The sequence below is a fragment of the Sciurus carolinensis genome, chromosome 1 (assembly GCF_902686445.1).
Source record: "Sciurus carolinensis chromosome 1, mSciCar1.2, whole genome shotgun sequence".
Lineage (NCBI taxonomy): Eukaryota > Metazoa > Chordata > Mammalia > Rodentia > Sciuridae > Sciurus > Sciurus carolinensis.
This window is the reverse complement of record NC_062213.1, coordinates 206,546,795-206,568,378: the sequence shown is the minus strand read 5'-3', so window position 1 is coordinate 206,568,378 and position 21,584 is coordinate 206,546,795. Positions and strand designations below refer to the sequence as shown.

Here is a 21,584-nt window from a genome sequence, read left to right as displayed (position 1 = left end):
ATGGGATTAGCTTTGTGTTGTATCTAAAAACTCATTTCAAACAGCAGGGCATCTGGAGTTTCTCTGTTTTCTTCTAGAGCTGTAATCTTGAGTTTCACATTTAGGTGCATGATCATGTTTGGGTTAGTTTTTGTGAAAGGCATAAGTTCTGTGTTCTATGCTCTGTACATATTTGATTGAGCTTATACATATTTGATTAGATTTATGTGTAAGTATTCCATTCATTGGGTGATAACATGAATATTGTTGTTTTTAATTTTATATTTCTATTATTCATTGATGACAAATAAAAAAGCAATTGACTTTTGTATATTAATCTTATATCCTGCAACTTCAGTACAACCACTTTTTAATTTCAGAAGTAAGTGTGTGTGTGTGTTCAGTTTTGGAGATTTCCATCCTAGAAGCTCATATCATTTATAAATGAAGACATTCTTTTACCTTTTTTCCCAATATGTATACATTTTGCTTCCTTTTCTTGTTGCATCAGCTAAGATTCCAGGTACAATTATGCATAGAAATGATGAGAGGTGACACTGGCGCTTCAATCCTGATCTTAGGGGAAGGCTTCCAACTTCTCATCATTGACATGGTGTTAGCTGTGGGCTTGTTGCAGATGGTTTAGGAAGTTCCTCTCTTTTCCTAGTTTGCTGAGAGTTTTTTTCCTTCTATTTTATCATGAATGGTGTTGAATTTTTTCAAATCCCTTCTCTGCGCCTATTGAGGTGATGACATGGTTTGTCCTCTTTAGCAATTCGTGTGATAGGTTAAATTCACTGATTTTTGAGTGTTGAACAGCCTTGTGCATCCGGAGTAAATCCTACTTGGCTGTGGTTTATAATTCATTCTACACATTGTTAGATTTAATTGGTTGATATTTTGTTGAGAAGTTTTGCATACATGTTCGTGAGTATATTAGTGGCTTTCTTTTCTTGGAAGGTCTCTGTTTTCCATACTAGGATGTTGCCTCATAGGACGAATTAGGATGTGTTCCTCCTTCTATTTTCTAGAGGAGATTGTAGGGAATTTGTGTCATTTTTCTCCTTAATTATTTGGTAGGACTTGCTGGTGAAATCATCTGGGACTAGGTTTTGGAATTTCTGGTTCCAGTTCTTTAATAAGTATAAGTGTATTTTAGTTATTTTTGTGCATGCTCTGGAAGATTGTATTTTGAGGAATAGGTTCATTTCATCTAGATTATTAACTTTCTGGGTGTGGAGTTATTAATAATGTACCTTTATCATTTTTCAATGCCCATATTATCAGTACAGTCCCCTCTGGCACTTGTGACTTAATAATTTGTCTTCAGTTGTTTTCTTTAAAATGGAGAGTATCCCTCAGAGATTAGGAGGGACACAAGATGGAAATAAGGAATTTTGTTGCTCATACGTCTTGGGGTGCCTGGCAGGGCCAGAGGCTATACAGAGATCTATAAGCAAGTAGAGAGAGAGAGAGAGAGAGAGAGAGAGAGAGAGAGAGAGAGAGAGAGAGAGACTGAGACAGACTGAGACTGAGACTGAGACTGAGACTGAGCCTGAGACTATGGATCCTGGGCACCTGTCCTTACTGAGTCCAGAGAGATGGTCAGAGCATGAGAGCAGGGTGAGGTGAGGAGGCAAGGAGACCTGAGGATTTGAAACAAATACCCATGAAAGGGGCTCCCACCATATGGTTCTGACCCAAATTTGCATTTGGTCAGTCAGCTACATGTGTGAGTGCTTGGTAGAGGGTTTCCAGGGGATAGGAAGGGGTTCAAAAAAGGAATACTCCGGAACTGGGGTTCAGAAGTTGTCCAGGGTCACAGAGTGGCATCTGGGTCTCACGTCAAGACAACAAAACGTGTGCCAAGGCAGCGATGGATAGTCAGCCTCCTCTTAGTCTCGTCTCGGCCTCCTCTCTGCCTTTGTCTGGCTAGAAAGGTTTGTGTATTAATCCTACATGTTGCAACCTTGCTGAACTTATGTATTTGCAGGATCCTTAGGGTCTCACAGGGACAGACGACTTACAGATACAGATACAGTTTTAGTTCTTTTTTTCCAATCTGGATGCGGGTTGCTTCTTTTTCTCATACATATGCTTTGGCTAGCACCTCTGGTTACAGTGTTGACTAGGAGTGGTCAGAGTCTTACTTTTTTTCTGAATTTAGGGGGAAAGCATTCATTCTTTCACCGTTAATCATGATATTATCTGTGGACATTTGGTAGATTTCCTTTATCTGATTGAGGTAATTCCCTTCTATTTCTAGTTTCTTGAGTTTTTAGCCATGAAATGAAGTTTAATCTTGTCAAGTGCTTTTTCTATGTATTTTGGAATTACTGTGTTGTTTTGTTCCTTCTCTCTATTCAAATATATTCCATTAAGGACACATTATGTTCCTATGTTAAACCAAGTGGCATTTCCAGGATAAATCCACCCTGTTCTGGCTGGGTAACTGTTTTTTTTTTTTTTTTATGATTTTGACTCACATTTTTTTGCTTCTTGCTCTTAGTAGTAACTTTGGATCTGTTTCTGGCTTTCATGAATTTTGCATGGTGAAATGCTGGGTTTTGTTGTATTTTTAAAAGGAATCTTGGACTTTGTTCCCTAGGACCATTAAAGACCTTGAAGGACTCTGTCCTTTTGAAGTTCGCTTTCCAGGTGTGGAGGGTCTGGATGAGCCCAGTGCACTCCTGCCGCGGCACGGTCTTGCCTGTTCTCCTGGGTGACCTGACTCTCCACTCGGGCTGGTTGGAATCTAGTTTCCCGGCCTGCGGCTTCACCCTGGGCAGTGGGCGTCCAGCCGAGAGGACTCCCTTGCAGGCTCTGGCCGTGCGTCCGAGCTGCCTCAGCCTCCTGACCCCTCTGCTGTGTGCTCAGTTTCCCATAGACCTTTCAGCTCTCAGTCCAGAACATTCCTGGCCAGGGCGCTGCTGAGGGGGTTGCTCCTGGAGCCTGGGGCCTCTGTCAGGGCTCGGCTCGCCCTGAATGGCAGCTCTGCCTTGGCTGCCAACCCTCTCCACCTTGAGCAGGTGGACGCACTCTAGGCCTGACTGGCCCCTTAGCTCCTGGGGCTCAGCACTGTCACCTTTAGGGGGTGCTCTGTGCTTGTGTGCAAATTAACTGTGACATCGATTAACAAGGTAACGGATTTGTGCCTACTTCAGTTGGCATTTTGGGGAGCCTACATGAGTACTGGGAACTGTCCAAAGTCACCTTCCTGGGTTATCTCCTTCAAGAGCCAAATGTCCAATGAGACGGAGACCATCATTTCACTGACAAAGTAGTGGCCTGCTGCTGTCTCCACGCTCCACGGTGAACCCGGCTTCTGTTCCAGGCATTGCCACCGAAGTCCTCACTCACCAAGCGCACGCTGGCCGATCGCCCAGCGTGGTCTTGGCTGTCCCATCTCCCAAACTCAAGCCCATGCAGTATGATCCCATCTTTGTATTTTTCTGTTAGTTTTGGCGTCAGAGGGCCAATTTGTCCCAGGAAGACTCTCGGAGGACACAGAGGAAGCTGCCAGAATCCCAAAGGGCCATGGCCAGGAGGCTTGTCCACTTGGCTTTTCCAGGGTGAGCGTGGGCCTGGCTCCACTCTGCGCTCTCAGCAGAGCAATTATCCGGCTAATGGTTTTGATTTGGACTTGGCTGAGGCAGTCACTGCAGCTGGGGCGCACCAGAGCACGACAGATGGCCGGCGAGGAGGGTTCGGAAGGCCTGGGGTTCGGCTGACGGTCTCGGGAAGGAGGCCGAGCCCGCGTCAGCCGCGCTGGGCTTCTGGAGGAGGCTGTCCTCGGGAATGCCCTTCCTCCTCTTTGCCAACGTCGATGCTGTCAGCATAGGTCAGTCCTGAGGTTCTCACACCTGGAAAAGGAGCAGCTGTTATCTGAGCCCATCTCGCTGATCAGTGGTCACCCAGGAGGGGCAGATATGCAAAGCCAGGTAAGTGACAGGGCTGTCCCCAGGTGTCACCCACGGTGTTCCTAGTGGGCTGAGAGCAGGCCACTTCCATCAGAAAGGGCAAGGGTGGCTGAGGTCCCCACGCCCCTGAAGCGGCTCCTGAGATCCCTGCAGCGTGGCCCTCTCCCTGGGGTGGACGGGCCTGGGTCGGGGAGACTTCACCGTCTCCTCGGCCAGCAGGGGGAGGGAGGAAGCCAGGACAGTGAGTCAGAAACAGGGGCACGTGTGGGGTGGCAGCTGTTCCTAAAACCCAAGGACACAGGGTGGCCCGTCGTACCCCATCCAACCCCCATCTCAGGCGCAGACCCAGAGAGGCATGGCTGCAGCCTGACCAGGGCTTCGCGTCCGGGCAGCTGCAGAGGCTGATCAGCAGGAAGTGGCCTTTGGCTCCTGGTCAGGAAGAGGGCGCAGCCGTCTGCACCAAGCGGGTGGCCGCATGCTGGGGCCCTTTCTCAGGCCCTCTGCACCTCCGCCCTGACTGGACGTGCCCGCGGGGACCTGGGCCATCTGTATTTTCTGTAGAACACGGTGTTAGCCAGGTGTGTCTGTGGTCCCGAGCCAACTCGAGCTGAAGGAGCCGTCCGTGCCAAGTGGGCTGGCAGCCCTGGTGAGGGGTGGGCACTCTGCCCAGGAGGGTCAGTGGAGGCCCGGGGTCCTCCTCAGCTCTGCCTCAGGCTCGGTGGCCTCTTGCCAAGCTAGCCTCCTGCGGGAGGGGCAGAGTTTCATCTCATGCTTCCTCCGCCAGGAGGAGGGAAGGGCCTGCGGGTCTCCTGGTTGGGGGCAGCATATCACCCCTGGTGGTGCTTCTCGTGTCCCCTTTAGTCGGTGACACAGAAAGCTGGCAGCTTTGAGTGGAGCTGGGGTGGCAGAGGGTGCAGACTGTGGTGCCCACACTTGCAGCCTGGGCCAGGCGACCCGCAGGCCCTGTGATTGAGGCGGAGAGTCCCACGGGCAGTTGGTGGCTGCAGGCCCAGCGGAAGCCTCCCAGGTGCTCCGCCCCTCCGAGGCCGACTGCAGCCGACCAGGCTGGTCTCTGAGTGACCCTGGGCTCCGGCCCAGGCCCCCGGCGGACTTCTTACCCTGCCCCAGCTCCTGTGCTCTGGTCTGGCTGCACCGCCTGAAGGTCCCTCGGCCTGGACACGACCCTCTGGATGTCACGGAGCCCCTCCCTGCTCCACTCAGGGCTGCCCCTCAGAAAGGCCCAGAGAGCAGGGGCCTGGCTCCTTGCTGGCCTCTGTGACCTCAGGGTGGTGTTGCTCTGTGCCGCTGGCCTTCCTCCTGGGACCCGTGTCCTGGGGGCCGGGGTCTGCTGGGCCCTGGGCCTGGCTGTGGCACGCTGCAAGACTGGACAAAGTTCAGAGGCCAGAGTGGCGGAGTGAAGCGTCCACCATGAACTTGCTTGAGGTCTTCAGATGCAGGATGGAGACGCAGCATGGAGGCCGTGGTCGACACCTCCGGGGCACCGTCCTGGGGGCCGCTGCTTGGGACACTCCTCCCGGACGCAGTGCCCGTCTGTGTGAGGGACTGTCCAGGGGAGAGCAGCCTGTCCTCTTTGGAGGACGGCGTCCCCAGCCCCAGGGGCCATCTTCTCCCGGCTCTTCCAAACCCACCCCTGGCCAAGGCCCGTCTCAGATCCTACTCCCCCAGGACGTCTCGCCGTCCACACGGATGGGCACCAGGAAGGGGGACGATCCCGGAGCCACTCCAGTCCCTCCTGGTGGTGCTGCTCAGCCTCACGTCTGTCCACGTGGCCCTTGTGGGAAGCTCCCTGCAGCTGAGGCGCAGGTGGACGGGCCCCATGGGGAGGCTGGGTGGCGGGCGGGTGAGCCCTACACACTCTGGGCTCCCAGGGAGCGGGCCCGATGTGGTCAGGGCCAGGGGAGGCTCAGCGGGCTGCGGGTGGGGCTGGCAGTGTGGACAGCTGGGCCTGGGGTGGGGGCAGGGGCTTCCTGGTGCCTGACCTTGGGGGGGTTGCGGGGGGGTCGGGAGCACGGCTGGTCCCCTCCCCTCAGAGGCCTCTTAGGAGCCACGTTGTGCTGTCGAAGCAAAACGCCCGAGGAGCTGGTCCTACTAGGCGAGGAGGTTCGCTTGGCCCATGCTTCTGGGGGCCGGAGGGTCCAAGCAGCCCGGGCCAGCGTGCTGACGATGACCTCTGTGCTCCAACAGGGCGGAGCAAGGGACGGAGAGCCAGGGGCATGGAGGAGGGCCGAGGGCGAGGCCTCGGTGACAACAGCCCCTCCCCAGGAACCCACAGGGACCCGTGAGGACCACCTCCGCCCCTTCTGCACACCGCCGGCGACCTGGCCACCTCCCACGGGGTCCCACCACTTAAAGCTTCCGCCACCTCAACTTCGCCATGCTGGGGACCAAGCTGCAGGCACAGGGAGCTCTGGGGTCGCGCTCGAGCTTGCCCACACCACGGCAGAGGGCACACCGAGGTCTCTGGATGGGTTCAGGGTAGTGGGCACTGCAGAGCAGGCACAGGGGGCTCTTGGTCCTGGCAGCGGCCACGCGGATGACAGGCTGGTCAGCCTGGAGCTCAGACAGAGCTTCGTGACTGCACCCTGATAAGGCCCGGCCGACCTTCCCCGGGCGAAGTTCTCAGCAGAGGAGACGCCTGCCCCTGGTCGCTGGGACGGGCCGCCGTTCCCATTTTAGATGGAAGGTTTGGAGGAGGCCCTGCGGGTGTCTCTGGAGACCTTGAGAGGACCTGTAGGTGGTAGCCCTTCCCAAACCCCGCCTTGGCCGCTACCCCGGGCTGACCGCGTGGACAGTGATTAAGTCTGTCAACCTCGGTGTTCTCCCCGAGCCACGTCGGAGTCGGTGACGCGGAGACGGCACCTGCGCAGCACAGCTGGGGTGCTGATCACGCCGTCCTCGGGACAGTGCCTCTCAAGGCCTCAGGGCGAGCGGCAGCGTGGGAAGAGCGCGCTCTTGACCGTCTCGGTGTGGGCAGGGAGGAGGTTCTTTCACAGACGAGCTCGGCAGACCCAGGCTCGGCCTGGAGAGCGAGGCCTGGAAGCACCTTCACTGCGTTCCTGGGCCTGTGGCCAAGGAACGCGTTCTTTTTGCAAAAAATCAGACAAAGGACCTCTCTGGTCGGAAGCTCCTGGCGTCCCCGGCTCTTCCTCCAATCCCCGAGGGCTTTGCTGCCTCGCTGCGGCCTTCCTCAGTGGCCCTTCGGCCTGGACGGCACCCGCGTCTCACTGAGCTCTTCAGAACTGCGGCGGTTTCCTCGCTGCCGCGTTGTGGGCTGGCCCTGGGTGTTCTTCCTGCCGGCTGGACGTCCGTGCTGGGCCTGGACCCCACAGGGAAGCCGTGTTCCCCTCTGTCCGCCCCGGTGGTTCGGGCTGTGATACTTAGATGTGGAGAGGCCCCAGGGGCTGCGGTCGAACATTCCATTTCTCTCTGTGCACTGCTCAGCAGACGTTTGAGAGTTTGACTGGTTCCTCTTCTGCAGACAAGAGGCACCCTCGGCGAACAGGCGGGGTCTCCAGCCTGCGGTCGCACCACGTAAAACCAGCAGGTCACATGTCCCAGGAGGGAATCGTGTAGCTTCCGCACCGTGCAGAGCAGGGCCTGCAGGCTGTGTGGAAGGGGGTGGCCTGATGGTGGGGGCCGGGGCTGCGGGGCCGACGTCTGGGCAGATGTTCTTCACTGTGCCCCTGGCCCTGTGCCGGAGGGGTCAGCTCCAAAGTCGCCTGAGTAGTCCTTCCCTTTAACCCATTTGCTGAGTTGAAATCTCCAAACTACATTTGCTGCAGCTTGAGACATGCTGTATTTATTTTTACTTGTTATTAATTTTGCGGAACTGGGATGAACCTGAAGCATGTCTCCCACTCAGTCACGACCCCAGCCCTTCTTATTATTTGATTTGGAGATAGGGTCTCAGTGAGCTGCCGAGGCTGGCCTCCAGCTTGCCATCCTCCTGCCTGAGCCTCCTGGGTTGCTGGGTGACAGGCACAGCACTGTGACGAGCCGCGAGTGCCCTGGGCTCCCTGCGCTTCTGTCTTCCCATCATCACCAGGCGTCCCCCAGGATATGCCAGTAGCTGCAGTGCTCATCCCTTGCCTCCACTCTGCCTGCTGGACAGGGCTCATCCCCTGGGGACGCCAGGGGCTCACTGGCCTCGCGTCCCTTGACCCCACAGGGCGATGAGTTGGAGACTGCTTTTTCCCTCTTCGAGGACAGGGAGCATCTGAACACTCTTAGAACGCTCCTGTTTCCTGATCTCCCTTCCTGGGGACTCGTGGTGGCTCCTGCTCTGCTTGCCGACTGTCCCTCACGGTGGCTGTGTGCATCCTGAGCTCCTCCTCAGGAGTGCGTGGAGCACAGCTGGCTGGTGGCTGGGTCAGACCTGCCCCCACCACTACCTGGTCAGGTGACCTCAGGCAGAACACCTGTGTCCCTGCGCCCAGTCCCCCCGGAGCCGGGAAGATGGCGGCTGCTCGCTAGGGCTGTGCGGTTCGTTCAGGAAGCTGCCACTGTACCAGTGACAGTCCAGACTCTGTTGCCGTCATGGTTTGTGTCTGGACCGTCCCCCAAAGACTCAGGTGCAGAGCCGTGGGCCAGGCGGGCCTTCGGGAAGGCAGCTGGCCTCACCGTTGTGGCTGGTGGTGGAGCCGCAGTGGGCGGGGCCTAGTTGAGAGAGTGGCCCTGGGGGACAAGCCCTGACCCAGCCGCTGCTCCCTGGCCGCTGCTCCCTGGCTCCCTGGCCGAGGTGCTCTGCTCCCCCGCTTTCCCCGAATGATGCCCCCTCACCACAGACCCTCAGGAGCTGGCTGACCCTGGACGCAACCTCTGTGCCCACCAGCTGAGTCGCGCTTTCCTTCCCGGCCGTCCTCAGGTGCTTTGCCACAGCGATGAGAACTCACTCCCGCAGCCGCCCCGTCCCGGCTTCTCCGAGGGACCCTGTGTGGCTGGAGGGACGTCCCAGGGCCGTAGGCCTCTGTCTCAGGTCCACCTCTCCGTGCGGCCATCTCAGCCCAGACTTCTCTGGCCTGTGAGTCTGTGTGACTTGGCCTGCGTGTGGCTGAGGGAGACCGTGGCCAGGAGCCTACGGGGGTGCTGTCCCCTGCTGGGACGGGTGACCGGTGGCCCTTGTCAGCCTGTGTCGGGAGCTGGACCCTGCTCAGCCCACCTTCACTAAGGCCCTAGCTGGCTCTAGCTTCCCTCTCCCTTCCTCCCGGGGGGCCCAGGACCTCATCTCTGTGCTGGTTATGGAGGCCAAGACGTGAAGGCTAAGCAACGAGTCCCGAACCCCAAACTCTAAGATCCGAGGGCATCCTGTCTCAGACGCGTGGGCGCTGAGAGGGTCAGCCCAGGAGGGTGGGAGCAGCTAGGAGGTGCCTCCCAAACCTCCCTCGCCCTCTTGGTCCCCTGGCGTGGGACAAGGAGTGGGGGCCTCCCGGGTCGCTGGCCTGGTGACCGTCCCAGCTGCCCACACTGTGAGCGGACACCATCCTCCTCTTCTTGACTGTCCTGGTGCCAGGTGTCCTGTTAGGGTAGCACGAAGGCTCAGACCCTGGACTCTTGCCAGTCCTCTGCCCAGGCCAAGAGGGGCACAGTCAGTGCGCCCAAGACCCAGGTCCCCTTGCCTTCTGGCGTCCACTGTGAAAACCACACAGAGAGCCCCAACTGAACACCCGTCATCGTCGGCTGACGGAGCAACAGCACACGCTCATCCGATGACCCCCCTCGCCATCCGGCTGAGTGACACCTCCTGGTGCGAGCTGGGCTGTACATACGGAGCCGCTGACCAAGACTCGATGGCCGCTGCATTTTAATGTGTGTTCTTTGTGCACCGCTGGGCCTTCACCCAGCACAAACCCCCAAACTGGGAGGCTTAAAAGCGGAAACACTTTTGCATAATTAGCCAGTCAAGGGGACACGCTTCAAAATAAGACATCGGAAGGGCTTGCCGTGGACAGCTGGGAGCAGAGCCGGCTACCCGGCAATTAGTGGTGAAGCTGTCCGGTTCACTGCCCAGCCTGGGGCAGTCAGTGATCCCTTCCTTTGCTGTTGGCCTGCAGCCCAGCTGCCCAGGGCTGGGTCTTCTTGAGGAGAGTCCTGCAGGTAGGTCCCTGTGGCATCGTCCCAGGGTGCGACTCCCAAGGGTTCCCGGGAAATCAGCACCTGGTAATTCTGACACCTCTCGCCCTCAGCCTCCTGGGTCCTTGCTGGGAAGGTGGGGGGCAGCTGTGCAGGGGCAGCTGTGCAGGGGCAGGGACAGACAGCCTGCACCCGCGGGACCCACCTGGCCTCTGGCTCTGTACCTGGGGGGGGCCTGGAGCAGAAAGCTGTATCAGGGGCTCTGACGCCTGCCTGCAGTCACCGGCTGCCCTGGTTCCTACAGGAAGCTGCTTCTCTCCCCGCCTGGGTCGCCCATCATGTGAGCAGGGTGGAGTCTTCCCAGGGAGGCAGGGAGGAGTCCAGGGGGTTGCGGGGGACACTCCAACTCTGCCTCTTGGAGCCATTTTCTCATCTGTGGTGTGAAGGGCACGCAGGTCACTGTGTCCAGCAGCCAGGGCCCAGCAGAGAGCAGGGCCAGGCCCAGCAGGAAGCTGGAGTTCCTGCAGCCTGGACAGAAAGCGTCCCAGGCAGGGCAGAGCCGCCTGGAGAGCTCAGACCCAAGCAGGGAGCAGGCGCAAGGGCCCTAACGCCCTCTCTGCCGCCTGCTCCGGCCTCCTGGACACTGTAACCTATGGAGCACAGGAGAGGGATGCAGGGCAAGGGGTCTGGGGTCTGGGGCTCCTACGGGGATGGCCGAGCAGAGACCTGGAGCCTCCTCCAAGGCCCGGGGTGCTTCCCAGCAGCTCCTGGTGGAGTGTCCCTGTGCCCAGCCCTGTGGAGCTCCAGGGGGTGCCGAGCGGCCCTGGGGTCGCTGGCGCTGCAAGGTGTTCTCTGGGTGAGGTCTCCTGGCTCTGGATCCCTTGGCCTGCAGCTGCCCAGGCTCAGGTGGGAGTTTCTTTGATGTGCTTCTCCTTCCTCAAGAACAAGAGTCAAATGCTGAATTAATGCAGCGAGATTCCATTACAGAAACTTCGGAGTCATCATTGGTCCAAGTGCCTGCTGAGAAGGGCCAGCAGAGGCCGCGTGGCCCCCTCGGGGCTGCTCTACCTGGCCCGTCTCTGGGGAAGGAACCCGCTGCTCCTCTCCCTGGGCTCCATCCCTCTACCTTTCCTGGCTCGGAGGCTCGTTTCGCCAAGTGCCAGCTGACGTGGCTGAGATTCGGCTTCCCCTTTTAATTCCCCTCCCTCCGACTTCTCAGGGGGAAAAGGCCAAGAGGAAGACAGCCGTGGAGACGCAGAGACGTGGAAGAACAGGAGCCAGGATGGCAGCCCCATCTCAGCCTCCTCGCCCACCAACCAAGGGGTTTCCATGGATGCGTCCCGGCCTCCCCTGCTCCTGGGCCCTGGGATTTGGGTTATTTGCTCAGTCATGGCTGGATTGTGGCTCCAGCAGACATTTCCTTCGATTTAAAGTGTTTGTTCCGGGAGAAGAGCCGCAGCGCTGTCCATTATTCCTCCATATTGATGGTGTGGAAATTGGCTGTGTGTCCAGTCGCTTGGCGGCTGATTCGGTATTTCAATCAAGCAGCTTGTGTGCTGGACTGTTAAGGTAGCCGAGCCTCTGGGGCCTATGCATGATCCAGTTATTTCCATTATTGAGACACAATCCAAATTAACTGAACCATAAATGTCTCTGTAGTGGGCAGCTGGGGAACGGATGCCTGAGAATCTATCAAGAGCTTTATTTTCCATGGAAACAATGTGGTAAATGGAAAGTTCTCAGTCCTTGGAGGGCAGCCCATGGAATGAGGGGTGGAAGCCTATCAGGGACCTTGCCCAGTCTTGCAGGAGAAGGAAAAAGGCAGTTTTAAGAGGTCAATATGCGTCACATGACAGAATAAACAGGCTACCTGTGCTCTACCTGAGTTCCTGCAGGTGCTCAAGGATGCACCTTGATTCTAAGATGTGAGTCACCTAGGGCCATTTTTTAGGGCAAATTACAGAAAGCCCAACCTCCAGCATCATCTGGCTTAAAGAGCATAGGCAGTTCCTTGCATGGCAGATCAGGACAGCCCAGGACCAGGACCAGTTTCAGGTGCAGCTTGATCAGGGCTCAGGAAAGTAGGCAGTTCTGTGCACTTGCAAGATGGCTGCCTTGGCTGTGGGCTATTTCTTTCCCCTTTCATATCCATAAGAACAAACAAAGCCCTTGCTTCCAGTGGCTCCTGCAGAAGCAGAAGAGGCATTTATTTCCCAGTAGTCCTTAGAGATCTTCCTTGGATTTCATCAGTCAGGGATCATGGGAGTCTATGAATTGGTCACTACTGCAGCCGTGGGATGGGATATAGGGTTGACTGACAGTGGTCATGGAGGAGTCTTTGGGTTTGAGATGGGCCAGATCCCTTGGCTGAGAGTGAAGGGGTTTCTCCTCCAGACACAATCTGCCCTGCTGGGGAGAGAAGGGGAGTGGATGCTCCTATCCACCCAGCTGTCCCCTCTACTCTGCAGGTGGCCAAGCTGCTTCCCCCAGAGGAGAACATGGACTCTCTTCCTCCACATCCTTCCGATTCTGCAGGGGCTGGGCTTCCAGGTAGGCTCCACCTTGCCCCTGAGGTGGGTCAACATTCACCTGGAGGAAATGGGTCCCTGCTCATCTTCATGCCCAGGTGAGGCCGTGAGCAGACAATGGATGAAGACCTGAGGCCGCCTCATGGAGCTCCAGAGCCATAGCAACCCATCATAGGTAGCACGCGGATGCTGGTGAGTCCCCACCATGAGGACCCACATACCCAGTCCTCTCCCAGCACCAGAGCCACCTGTGGAGGGACATGTGTTTGGAAATGGGACTTCCTGCCAGGGGCGGAAGCGGCCGCCTTCATGATTTGTCACTTGCGAGCTGCTTCTCTTGGGAGCTGGGAGCCTAGGAGTGAGGCCACATCATTTGCCACTTCTGCAGCTGAGCTGGTTCCAACCTAGAGCAAGATCCCTTGGCACGGTCTGCCGGACCTTCCGGGGTTTCTCTGTGTTTTTCCTATTTAATATTTATTCAAGTCCGGCTTGTGTCTTTGTTATATTCTCCCTTTTCTTACTTTGGATATACCTTGGCATTCTTCTCTATCTTCATAAGTAAACCGTAGTGTATTGATTTTAGGTCTTTCTTTAATATAATTTAAGGATTTAAAGCAAAAATTTCTTCCCTGAGAACCACTTAGCTGGGTAATTTAAATTTGGCTATGTTGTATTTTCATTGTCACTGAACTAAACATTTCAAAGATTTATTTCTTTCCTCCTCTTTTGAGTGGTGCTGGGGATCCAATCTGGGCCTTGCACAGACTGGGCAGGTGTTCTGTTGCTGAATTATACCACAACTCTGTGTTTTCTTCTTTGATATGTGGACCATTTAGAGATCATCTTGTTTCATTTCCAAATATTTAGGCTTACCCTAGATTTCCTAATGAATTTGTTTTTAACTCAAATCTTTTGTGCTCAGAGAAAAATCTCTTTAAGATTTGTGTCTTTTAAACTTTACGGAGATTAGTTTTCTGGCCCAGTATAAGATGAACCTTGGTACCTGTTTTGAAAGGGTGTATGTTTTCAGTCTTGGGCATAGTGTTTTATAACTAAGAATTAAGTAAAAGTGATTAATATGGTTGTTCTGATATTTGTCTTTGCTGATAAGTTGTTATATTTATCCTGTCAAATGATGAGAAAGGGACTTTATAATAGTCCATTATTATTGTAGACTCGTCTCTTTTTTCCCCTCAATTTTGTTGATTTGTGCCTTGTGCATTTTGGTATTGGATGAGTAAACACTTATGCTGCCTTCTTAATGAATCAATCCTTTCATCGTTCTGCAATGTCCCTCTTGTCTTGGTGACACTCTGTCTTGAAGTTCATTGTACATAATATCCATAGGGCCATCCAGCCTTTGTGTGCACACTCAATGCACAATGACTTTCCTCTAGCCATTTGTTTTAAACTTACCTTGTGTGTGTGTGTGTACGTGTATGTATACATGTGTGTAATATGAATATAAATATATGCACACATATATACAATGTTTATATTGTAGACAACATGTTAGAGTCTCTTTTATCCATTCTGAAATTCTGTCTTATAAATGTAGCAATTTATTTATTAACATTTCAGGTAATTATCGATGACATTGAATATAGGTTTTCCAGTGAATTGTTTACTTACTGTTTGTCTTATGCTTTTGGTGTTTCTGTTCCACCTTCCCTGCCTCCTTTGGGAGTCTGAATATCTTTTAGCCTTTTAAAGATGTGATTCCATTGTTGAATGGCCTCCATAGCTTCAGGTAGTAGTCTGCAGTTATTTAAATTGTTTTTCTTACATATGTGACTTTTCTTTCTTTTTTTGTCTCTGATTGCTTTTAAGATTTTCAGTTCATTTCTCTTATTTAGTGGGTTAATGATTGTGTGGCTGAATGTGGTTTTCTTTGTATTTCTACTCTTTATGTCTGCTGAAGTTCTTGAAATTGTAAATTTATATCTGTCTCCAAATGTGGAGATCTGCCGGCTATTCCTTCAAATGTTTGCCCTGCTCATTGTTTCTGGTCTCCAATTACTTATATCTTAAATCCAGTCCCTGTGGTGCAATTCATTTCATTTGTAATATTTTTTTTCTTTATTCTTTAGAGTGGATAATTTCCATTGATTTTTTTCAAGTTAATTGACTTTTAAATGTTTTTATTAGTGCATTATATTTGTACATAGTTGCGGGGTTCACTTTGACATAATCATTTTTGCATGTAATATAATTTGCTCTACTCCAATCTCCAGTACTTCCACTCTTCCTACCCTGATTGCTCCCCTACTTTTCTTTCTCTACTCTAGTGATCTTGCCTCCATTTATTTATTTATTGGTGCATTACAGATGTATATTAAAGTGGAATTCATTGTGGTATATTTATACATGCATATGGTATAATTTGGTCACTTTCATTCCACAGTTTCTACCCTTTCCCATTTCTTCTACCTCCTGCTTCCTCAGCTCCACTGTTCTCCCTTCTGTTTTCAAGGGATTCCCACCCATTTTTAATTCCTTTAATTCCACTCGGTATGGTTCCATAACTTGGCTATTGTGAATTGCACTACTATAAATGTTGGTATGCATGCATCATTATAATACACTGATTTCAGTTCTTTTGTATTAATACCAAGGAGTGGAACAGCTGGATCATATGGTGGTAGTCTGTTGAGAAATCTCCATACTGCCTTCCTTGTTGGTTGCACTAATTTTCAGTCCCATTAACAATGTGTAGTGAACCTTTTCCCTCACATCTTGACAGCATTTATTTTGATTTGTATTCTTGATTATTGCCATTTTAACTGGAGTGAAATGAAATCTCAAGTAATTTTGAGTTTCATTTTCCTGACTGCTAGGAATATTGAATTTTTCATAGTTTTGTTGGATTTTTAAATTGCTCATTTCTATGCTGCTACCAAACCCACCAATTAGATGTTCATTTTGGTTATTCTGATTTTTATGTTTGGATGTTCCATTTAATTTGTTTTGACATTTTTATCTCTCCCCTGAGAGTTCTCATCTTTCTACTCGTTATTGAGTGGTTTCCTTTGCTTCATAGAGCATAGTTACAATGACTGCTTTGAAGTGCCTGTCTGGAAATTCCAATATCTGGGCCTTCATGAGGTTGGTCTTTGTTGGTTATCATTTTACTTGATAATTAATTATTTTAACTTTCCTGGTTTTCCTGTATGTAGAGTAATTTTGGATAGGACACTATTTCTGTAAAGAGAGTTGTTGTTTTGTTTTAATAGACAATAAATTCAAACCACCAACTCTCTAACCCAGATTCCAATTCAGTTCTCCCTCACCCTCTACTGGATGGTGTGTACCCTGCAATGTGCGTGGAGAGTTATGGGTCGAGATTGAGAATACGGAGCTCTGCTCACCCTGAGTTTCCTTCTTGCTCACCAGCATGAAGGCTGTTAAAGGCCACATCTCTTTCTAGCCAGTGAGATGGTGGGTTTTCTGCCAAGGCTTCTGGTCTACTGAACTTCACTGGAATCAAGGTGTGACCTCAGATCAAAGCCACAAGTCATGTTCCAGTGCCTTGTTCCAAGTGTAGGCTTCCTTCTCAACTTTCCACCATTGCTCATTCTCTCAAGTGGCTGGGTGGCTTTGCTCATTTCTTCTTATTTGGAATTTGTCCAGAGCTTAGAGATGTTTCCTGTGGAAGGATGGGTTCCCTGGAAACTCACTGTACCATAAGGTCTCAGTAAATATTTAATTCTCTTAATTAATTTGTTAGTCTTCTCTTTAGACCTCTGGGAGTTGGGGTACATGCCTCAAATCCTGCCAGGGTGGGAATGGGGTGAGGAAGGGGCAGGGTTGGGAAGGACGACATAGAGAAAGTGCTCATCAATTCGTGTCTGCTGCAAGTGGAGCAGATTGGATTTTTTTCTGTTTTATGTATGGTCACTTCACATATGATTTTATTGTACAACTTTCATTGGTTAAAACATATTTCAGCTGAATGCGTGGTGCAGGTCTGTAATCCCAGCAACCTGGGAGGCCAAGGCAGGAGGATCACAAGTTCACTTCAACAACTTAGCAAAACACTAAGAAACTTAGTGAGACCCTGTCTCAAAGAATAAAAGAGCCTGGGGATGTGGCTCAGTGGTAGAGTGCTCTGGGTTCAATCCAAGTGCCGCATAAATAACAAATAAATAAGTGGAACGTTCCTGAAGGCCATCTGTGTAAATGCCCCTCACATTCGAGAGTTGAGAAGCTCTGCTGGCCTCACGTGGAGCCGTTTGCCATTTCTGGGGGTGGGACTGGGTGGGGTCCTCACACCTCTGAGCCTCCGTCTCTCTGTTGTCAAGGTGGAGCTCCGCGTCGCCCCTGATGTGGTGAGGGAGTCAGGAGCCAGCCAGTGTCAGGGTCTGCACGGGAGGTGCCCGTGCCAGGGTGGCGTCACTGGGGCCAGACGAGCTGCAGCCGGCGCCCGGGCGGCGTGTGTGTGGCACTCACGTTAGCGTGTCCAGGAGAAGCGTCCAGGACTCACGGAGAGCGCCGCCGGGAGCCGCGTCCCCCAGGCATCTCACGCTTGCTCGTCTCACGCGCACGACAAGGTTTACTCTTAGACGTTTCGAGGTGGTGAAACTTGGATAAGAAGCTCTCTCAAGGGCACTTGCCCGTCCGTGGCTCCCTGCCAGTGAGCTGACGCCAACTCCTCCCGGGCCTCTGGGACCCGACCCTGGTTTCCAACGGCTTCCGCAGGGGAACTGCTCCCTCTGCAGCCGAGCTTGCCCTCCCGCTCCGCCTCTGGTGCTCTGTGGCTGCGCCCCTGGTTTGGAGGAGGCTCTTTACACCGTGTTTTAACCTTAACGACAGAACGTCTGGGTCCCTCCAGAGTCTGCAAGTTCCGGCTCCCCGTGCGATGGGGTTTGGGCCTGGGGACTTTGGAGGAGACTGGATGACGAGGTGGATTAATGCCTGGTAAGAAGACTCACCAGGCGTTCTCGCCTCTCTCCCTCCGCCTCTCCCACCTTCTCTGCTGTGTGAGGACCTGGTGAAGGGGCCATCTGCAATCAGGAAGAGGACCCCACCCTGAGGGCACCCTCTTGTGCACAGTGCCCCTTGTCTGGTCTGGTCACTTTGCCATGGCGCTCGGAGATGACCAAGACAGTGCGCTCTGCCCGCCAGGGGCCATCGAGTTCCCGTGGTGCTGTGTGAGCCTCGCAGGGGGCGGGCCTGGCCACAGAGGCAGGCGCGTGGGAGCTCCGGAAGGACAGATCTCCACTCGTGGACAGACGCCTGGTAGCTGCCCCTCGGGCACTTGGGAAGCGACTCTCGAGAGCCCCGGTTTCCACGCTCCTGGGTCCTCAGGATGCAGTGCTCGTGGGGACCATCTCCCCGACAGAGTGCCTCCTGGGCTGCGGCGTCTGGGAGGTCGTGACCTTGGAACGGCAGAGTGGCCTCGCGGTGCCAGGGGCGCTGCCGTTGGTCAGAGGGCTCTCCGCACACCAGGGGCCCGAGCGGCCAGGTGCGCCCGGCCAGGCTCGTCTGAAGGATGCAGCGTGTGGGGAGCACATCTGAGCTGGCCCCCGCTGCCCGTTATTTGGGATGGGTGTATCTGGGAGTGACAGGGCCCCGCCCAGGTCTTCCCGAGGAGGCTGGGGTGGGGCTGGAGGAGCGGAGGCCGGGAGGAAGGAGACTGCACGGGCGCTGGTCCAGGTCCCCATGCTCCCTAAGGTCGTCATCAAATGTGACTTTCCGAGTGCTGGCCTGGTGCTGCGGGCGCGAGACCTGAGTGTGCTGGATCCACAGGAAGCCGCGTTCCAGACGGCCTGCCCCACGGTCCCCGCGCCCGGCAGAGGGGAGCCAGCCTGGCACACACGGGAGAGGTTTGGCTCAGACCTTTGAGTCTCGCGTAGCTCGGACTCGTCTTCAGTGGGTGCAGGTGGGCACAGCGCCAAGACCCCAGCCCGGCGGCCCAGCACGTCCCATCCCAGATCTGACTGCCAGCCCTTCCGCACAGGAGCAGAGATCTTCACCCCTGGGGAGATCCCTGGGGAAAGGGTTTGCTCAGCCTCAGGGCGGAGCAGACCTGTGCCTACAGAGCCCCGGAACCTGCTGCGCCTTAGCAGGGCCGCTGCACTGACGGGCGGCTTTCTGCACCAGCGCGGGTCCCTGGCCACACCTTCGCTCCTTGGCCCAACAGGATCAGCCAAGTGCCTGTCAAAGACCTAGTGAGCGACACTCTCGGCAGGGTGAGGAGCTCCCCAGCACCCTCCCAGCCAGCCGTGCTTCCACTCGTGCGTGTGTGTGTGTGTGCATGCCTGCGTGGGGGCATGTGTGTGTGAGTGCATGTGAGTGTGCGTGTGAGCATATGTGAGTGTGCCGTGCCTGTGTATATGCATGTGTGTGAGTGTGCCTGCATGTGAGTGTATGTGAGTGTGCCTGTGTGCATGTGTGCTGTGTGTCTGTGTGTGTGTGTGTATATGTATGTGAGTGTTTGTACCTGTGTGCATGTGTGTGCATTTGTGTGCATGTGAGTGCATGTGAGTGTGCCTGTGTGCATGTGTGCTGTGAGTGTGTCTGTGTGTGCGTGTGTATATGTATGTGAGTGCTTGTACTTGTGTGCATGTGTGTGCATTTTTGTGCATGTGAGTGTGCCTGTGTGCATGCGTGTGCATGTGTGTGAGTGTATGCGAGTGTGTCTGTATGAATGTGCCTGCATGTGTGCATGTGTGTGCATGTGTGTGCATGTGAGTGTGCATGTGTGCATGCGTGTTCATGTGTGTGAGTGTATGCGAGTGTGTCTGTATGAATGTGCCTGCATGTGTGCCTGCATGTGTGCATGTGTGTGCATGTGAGTGTGCCTGTGTGCATGTGTGCATGTGAGTGTGTGCCTCTGTGTGTGCAGGTGTGTGCATGTGCATGTGCCTATGTGTGCATGTGTGTGAGTGTGAGTGTGTATGTGTGTGTGAGTGCTTGTGACTGTGTGTCTGTGTGTGCATGTGTGTGAGTGCATGTTAGTGTGCCTGTGTGTGTGTACTTTAGTGCCTTTGTTGTTGCTCTTGTCACTGTCTAACCCATGTGCTCGATAGTCACATGCAGGGACAGGGCTGGGGTCTGTGCCTGGTGGACAGCCTGGGAAGGACTGGGCCAGCCACGGGATCCAGGCCAGGGACCCAATCTGTTTCCAGTGGGGAAGCCCAGCACTGGGGTCAGTCAGAAGGAAAAGGCACTGGCGGAGGACAGGAGAGCTCTGCGCCTAGGCCAGCCTCAGGGAACTGGGCCTGTGGGGGTGGAGGGCTGCAGAGCCTTGGAGCCCGGGCTGTGTGACACAGGAGCTCAGTTGGGGATCGGATAGGGCTGGGCAGGGTGCTGTGCCTGCTTACTCTGCAGGTCCTGGCCTGGGAATGGGCATAGGGGAAAGCTGGCAAAGACTGAGCTGATGGCAGGGGCGCCTTAGGTGCTGGAGGAACTCCGAGTCCACACCCTGTTGTTCCAGAGGCTATGCACATGCCTTGTGCTGCAGCTTTGGCTTCTCTGTAGGCAGCTGGCCCCATGTCTCTCCATCTGGAGCTGCAGAACTGATAGAAGAACCCCTGCCTGAGCCGAAATTGGAGATAATTTTTTTACAAGTCCTATTGTGCATACCTGTCTGTATTCTGATTCATTCTCACAGAACTGCTGGGTAATTAAAAGCCGTCTAATGGAATGACTCATAATAAATAATATATGGTGATAGAAATTCAGATGTTTCTTTTCCAAAATAGATTTTACAAACCTCCAGGAGAGATTTGTGGGGATATTTTCATTACAGTGACATTGGGGAGATTTCAGGGCAAGTTTGGTGGCAATGCAATCACAGCACAGGCCTGCCTTAGGTGGCCTGGGACCTCCCATCTGACCCCAACCTCTGTCCTGCAGTGGTGGAGCCAGAGAAGCACGTGGGCTTCTCTGCATTTGCTTCTGACGTTGGCTTTACCATAAAAGCCGAGGAGACTCCACCTGAGCTGATTTTCCTCCAGGCAACTTCATTGGAACAAAGTTTTATGTGGCAGATAATGAGAAAAGCAGCTGTAAAATCCTAAAGGGATGAAAAATAATTTCCGAAGAGATGCGAGCATCTCTGAGAATGAGAAAGCTGCATTGATTCCCTCAATTATGGAGAACATGCATCTGGAACGCACATTTTAATAGGCGTTAAAGACATTTTAATGAGAAAACGATTTAAAAGTTGGTAAACGTGCCTTTGTTGGTACGCAGCGGGGCTGTTTGGGCGGGCGCCGGGCTCATTTCCTCAGGTGGATGTGTGGGGTCTGCGCTGCTCTGCGTGCTCAGCAGCTGAGGCTCAGCCTCGGTCCCGCGGAGTTGGTGTGATTACGAATGGGCTCGGGTGGAGGAAAGAGTTGGGCTGACGCTGAGCCGGGCTCACTGCAGCACAGCTGGCGTGCATGCTCACGATGTGACTTTCATCTCAGACACTCGGGGCTGCGGAAGTGCGGCGTCGGGGGGCTGCCACCGGGCCCTGGCCCAGACAGGGCGAGAGAACCACTCGCCGCTGTTGCTGGGAAGCCCCCGGGGCGCTGGCTCTGGAGGTCCTGCACCAGTTTCCTCTCCTGGTGTAGCAGTGAGCTGCCTGGTTCCGTTAAGAGCACCAGTTCGGGGCCCCACACGGTGCAGGTTCTCAGGCTGGGCCAACTGAGCTTGGCCTGAGGAATTGTCCCTCTGTGGTGTCATGCACCCAGTTATGGAAGTGTGAGTAGTGGTGGCCCGAGCATTCAGCCCTACTGTGTGCCAGGCACCATGCTAGGCACCCTGCATGGGTTACTGACAGCTATGACCTGGCTGTGCAGTCCTACTGTGTGCCAGGCACCATGCTAGGCATCCTGCATGGGCTACCAACAGCTATGACCTGGCTGTGCAGTCCTACTGTGTGCCAGGCACCATGCTAGGCACCCTACATGGGTTACTGACAGCTATGACCTGGCTGTGCAGCCCTACTGTGTGTCAGGCACCATGCTAGGCATCCTGCATGTGCTACCAACAGCTATGACCTGGCTATGAAGCCCTACTGTGTGCCAGGCACCATGCTAGGCACCCTGCACGGGCTACCAACAGCTATGACCTGGCT

General features: G+C 53.9%; 1 long non-coding RNA gene across 2 annotated transcripts; it reads left to right on the top strand.

The window, feature by feature from the left end:
* Positions 1-9,677: 9,677 nt before the first annotated feature.
* On the top strand, positions 9,678-18,819 carry LOC124994930 (uncharacterized). 2 transcript variants are annotated; one of them, XR_007110582.1, is made up of 4 exons: positions 9,678-10,013; positions 11,209-11,520; positions 12,458-12,709; positions 16,819-18,819. It is a non-coding gene; the product is annotated as an uncharacterized LOC124994930 (long non-coding RNA). The 2 variants fall into 2 exon arrangements; XR_007110581.1 differs by having other exon boundaries at positions 11,209-11,558.
* The last annotated feature ends 2,765 nt before the right edge of the window (positions 18,820-21,584 follow it).